Below are 5,170 nucleotides of genomic sequence, written 5' to 3'. Positions count from 1 at the left end.
GCCCAAAGCACAGGAGCAGGGAGAGGATGGGAATGAGAGCATCTTGCAGCTTTTTAAGCTCTCGAGATGCTTTCAAGTGCCAGGAAGGCTGTGCGAGCTGTGATTTGCTGCATTATTTCTGTTGCTATCCCTGCACGGGGAGCTCCTGTGTGCAGAAGAGCTGCTTGCAGCAAGTCAGCATCCAAGCATTGCCTGTTCTGGGGGGGGGGGGGGGGGCTGAGCCCCACAGCTGCCATCACCCACAAGGGACCGGGGGCCACCCTGGGACCAGCCCTCAGCACTCCCCAGGGTCTCTGGGATGGGCTCCCTTTATCTTAGCCATGGGCAACTGAAGCAGCTGGAGACCGAAGCGGTGTCGGCTCACCCCGAGCTCCTCGGCAAGAAAGCCCCACCAGCAGAGCTCTCCATCCTCCTTCTCATCCTCCTCCTGGGGCTCAGGGGCTGCCTCGCTGCCGGCGATTGCACTGTCAGGACATTAATAAATAATTACCCGGCAAACTTCCACCAGGGAGCTTCGTTTCTTCTCCTCCAGTGGTGCTGCCTGTTCAGAGAGGGGAAACCAGGGGAGAGCAGCTATTCCCAGGAAGAGGGGCTGGAGGGGGTGGCATTTCCCCAACCAGGCTGGCGGGTCCCCAAGCTCCTCCACAGCTGATTTCACATTCCAAAGGGATTCGGGGCCAGGAGGAGGAATAGGTAAAATCGATGAGAACCTATTTGGCGGGATAAAAGAATGTGGTTTTATTTATAGCGCTGGCTGGAGCTGAAGTGTCTCCTGCCCAGGGAGACAGCGCTGAGGCGCTGGGGAGCAGCAGAGCAGGGTCTGCACAGGGCTGGGAGATGCACCAGTGCCTGCTGCCCACCCCCCATCACCCAGCCCCACTGAGCCCCCAGCCCCCCACTCCCCAAAGTGCTGCGGGTGGCTTTGCTCGCCAGCTGCTCTAACACCAGTGTCTGTGCTCAGGGGGTGCCAGGAGCTGAGCACCAGCCCCTTCCCACCACTTGTGCCCAGCCAGGGCTGCAGGAGCTGGGGACAGTGGTGGCCAGCCACTCTGGGGGATGCTCAGAGGAGAGCTGGTGACAAGGGAGGAGGGGGTGCTGCGAGATGGGGGCCTGGGGAGAGATGGAGCCAGCCTGGCAGGCTGGGAGTCACGAGCCAGGGAGATGCCCATGGACATCCCTGCCAGCAACAGCTGCTTGAGGAACAGCAAGTCCTTGCTCAGCAGTGCTGCAGATCCAAAGCGTCTCCCTTCGCTGCTCACTCCCTTGGCCAGCTCTGCTGGTGCAGGAGGATCAAGACCTGCTCTGGTGATCAAGGCACATCTCTGGGATGAGGCAGTTAAAAGAGAGAGAGGAAGAAAGGCACTCAGAGTCTGAGCAGCCTCCAGGGAGAGGCAGGAGGAGTTGCCCTGCTAGGAGCCATCAGAAGAGGAGGATGAAGCCAGCCTTGGTCTCAGCCACCCCCTCAATGCCCCTGGCTCCTTCTGGGAGCAGCTGGCGGCAGGAGGTGGGGTTACAGGAGGTACCCCAGCTCCTGGTGCTGTCCTGCCAGGCAGGAGCAGGCAGTGAAGGGAGCCCAGGCAGCACCACCAGGACTGGAGGCAGCTCGACAGGCAGGGATGAGGCAGGTGGGGCAGCGAGAGGCCAGTGGGGTGACATGGATGGGCTGTGACAGACACTGCCAGCACCGTGTGAGAGCTGCAAGTGCTGTGGGAAAGCTGAGCTCGGCCAGAGCAAAAGGCTGAGCATGAGGGACACGTACCAGATGGTGCAGCTCCTGCCGGTCCCTGGCTGGCTGGTGCCCTGTGCCCGGCTGCTCTGGGGCAGCACGGGGGGACACCGAGCCTGGAACAGCAAGGGGAAAGCTTGGGCTGCAGGCTGGGATGTCAGGCAGTGCAGAAAGAGCAGTGCAAGGTCTCTGGCAGTGCGCTCCTTCCCCCAGATGAAGTGAGGTACAGGATGAGCTGAGTGCCCTGGGCTGCTGCCAGCCTCTCATCCCCAGGCAGAAGGGGCCGGCTGGCCCTGCTGTGCCAGAGCAGCCTGGGGAGGAGGACAGGCTGCTTCAGCTGCTGTGGGTGTGCTGCTTCCGTGGACAAATGAGTCACTGAAAATGCCATAAGCAGTCAATGGGCATCCTGGTCCCCTGCTCATCCCACACAGTTGGTGGGCAGCGTGAGCCATCGTGCAGGAGCCTTCCCTACCCTCTGCTGTCTGGGCTCTGCCACTTGCTCCGGGAAATTCCCATCTGTTTCAACAATGCATCCACAAAACCCCCTTCTTGGGCCTTTGCCATCACATTTGTCTCCTCAGAGGTTTTCTCGGCAATAACTGCGTGGATTTACCTGCGCAGCACGCTCCAGGCTGCAGTCTGGGAGAGGGGCAGGCTGCAGGATGGGGCAGGCTGGGGCCCTGTACAACAGTCCCCTGCAGGGGTGCATCCCTCCTGCCCTCAGTGCTGGCCACAGGCTCCTCTGACAGAGCTGGAGCAGCCTCTGCTCCAGGGAAAGAGCTGCAGAAAGCCTGGCAGGTGGCACAGGGTGGGGAGGGACCCTCGGCCAGGTGCACTCCAGAGAAGGGCCTGGGGGGCTCTGCCACGGCACAGGGACAGTGTCCATGGTGTCCATGTGTGCCTGCATGAGGGGTTTGCTGGCACAGTGGGACATCACTCCTCAGTGATGCCGAGGGAATCTGGAGTAGGAATGGCACCCTCTGAACTACCAGAGGCTCAGCCCTGCTCCCTGGACCAGCCGGATCTCAGAGCCAGGAGCCCACCCACACCCATTCTGTCCTCAGAATCCACTTTTGTTTCCCAGGTCCCCTCCAGCCCCAGGGACCAGTCCCTCAGCCCTGTGGCAGAGAGGACATCAGACTTTCCCTCCTTGCTGACCATGAAGCATAACAGAGCCCTCCTGTCGCCAGACGAGGAGGAGGAGGAGACAGGAGCTCCCAGGTGCACACAGCTAATGAGGCACAGAAAGTGTGCAGGGAAAGCAACATTCTGTCCCTGTGCTCGTGACTTCAGGTGAAGGATAAGGCTGAGCCGAGCGCTGAGCAGGGCTGCAGGGAAGGGAAAGCAGAGCTCGTGGAAGGGAGCCAAGCAGAGAAACTCAGCGAAACTCGGGGCATGGCACTGCCAACCACTGAGCCCCGCGGGGAGCGGGGCCCCAGCGAGCAGCCTGCACGAATGGGGAGTGCTCCAGGGGAGGGCTCTGGGGAAGCCTGGGGACACCTTCCCCTTCAGCTGCCCCCAGCTCGCCCAGCCACCGGCTTTCAGAGCTCCTGCCAGCTCCTGCAGAGCGCCTTTCCCGGGTCCCCAGCGACAGCGGCCACCGGGGCTGCATTTCATGCGAGTGCCAAGCAGAGAGTGTCACCAGGCGGGGGGCTGGCGGGGACCCGCCGCCGGCTGGGGATGTTGTAACTCGGAGGAGCCCCATTTGCCGCTGCCTCTCACTGCCCGGTCCGTACAACATTTTGCCATCCACAAACAGAGGCAGCTGCAACGTGAGAGCCAGGGCGGGCGGTCGCCCGGCGCGGGGTGGCTCCTGCCCAGCCGGCGCTCATTGGCTCCGGCCCCTGTCCCACGGCTGGCCTTTGGCAGGCTCCGGGTACCTTCAAACCCTGTCCCCTGCTGACCGCTGGCCCAATGACATTACTCTCTCGCTGCTGTTTTGAAAGGACATTTGCAAGCTTTTCCTGTTATATTTTACCTCGGTAATGTTATCCCCAGCCCCTCCGGGCTTAGCATCGAGTTGCTGCTGCAGCAGCGGCGCGGTGCCACGGGGTGCTCCGGCTCAGCCGTGGCTGCCAGGCCAGGGTGGGCACAGGGGGCTTAATTCTGCTCGAGAGTGGCTGGCACCTCTTTGGGTACATAAATACGGAGAGCTCTCAAAGCTCGGGGTCTGGTTGAGGAGGAAAGCTGTGAGCACACGGCAGAGCTGCCCGGCTCCGTGCACAGGGCACGGTGTGTGACACGGGCAGTGCGATGCCCCACTCACACCACTGCGCTCCCGTCCTGCGCCTCAGACACCACCTCTACCCACCGCAGGTGCTTCTGAGGCTGCCACATGACCGACTTCTAAGAAGGTGGAGACAACACCGCTTATAACATCTTGTCCTCCTTCACCTCTCTCCTGGTGCTTCCGAAGCCCTTTCTTTTTTATGAGTGTTATTCAACCAATTCCTCCAGAAACTCCAGGGCACAGGGAAGTGGTGTGATCTCCATTTCATAGGTGAAAAGAACCAAAAGGCACAGAAAAATGCTTGGACTGTGCAAAAGTCCAGAGCAGTCAGGAGCTGAAGTTGGGCAGGTTAACATCATCTTGCAGCCACGTGAGCAACTGTACTTCGTCCTGCAGGATCCCACTGAAACCCAGAAGCAGCAGCAAGTCCACTTTGCCAAGATGCCCCCAATTTTGCTCCTCTGTCCCCCTCCCGCCACAAGGGCAGCCTGACCCCAATGTCACGTCCAGTTTTGCCTGCAGGGCTGGAAGAAGCCCTAACCTGTCTGTTCAGAGGAGAAATGGGGCAGTGCAGGCTGGGCTTTGCTTTCCTCGTGTTCCTCCGTGCCTGGGGGTGTTTGCTGCCAGGGTGGGTGTCCTGCGGGCTGTGGCCACTGGAGGCTGGGAAGGGCTCATCTCCTTGGGTCAGAAAGCAAGGGAGGAGGAACTGTGCTTGCACACAGACCAGAAGAGAAAAGGTATTTCTGAAAAACTCAGCTCTGCGCAACTTGCTTTTAGAATGATTCTCAAGTAATTCCCACAAATGTTACTTCCTACTTGAGTGCAGCTGGTGTAAAGGAAATCACGAGATACTCGAGTGAGAACCTCGCTTTTTGTGCAACAAATTCCTCCCAAAGGACTACTTTTGTGGTGAGGCCCTCCAGCCCTGCTTTTTGCCCTGATGGGGCAAACATCCCTCCTGTTCTCAGCTCATCTTCATCACTCCTATCTTCTGCAAAGAAAGGAATGCACATCGCATCACTGGTCAGCAGGGTCACCTGGGAATTTGACTCTTGATCTTCAAGGAGTTGCACATGGCCCAGAGCAAGGCAATTTCCTTCCTTGCCTTCCTGACTGTGCCGTGCCTGCTGTGAGTACAGCTGTGAATTCTGGCAGGGCATTCCTGGGCCCAGGCCTCCCATCCATGGGAAGAGAAGTTTCACTGCTGGCAGGGC

Source organism: Coloeus monedula (genome assembly GCF_965178545.1).
Source record: "Coloeus monedula genome assembly, chromosome: 15".
In the NCBI taxonomy this organism is placed as follows: domain Eukaryota; kingdom Metazoa; phylum Chordata; class Aves; order Passeriformes; family Corvidae; genus Coloeus; species Coloeus monedula.
The sequence above is the reverse complement of the archived record's forward strand: the minus strand, read 5'-3'. Positions refer to the sequence as shown.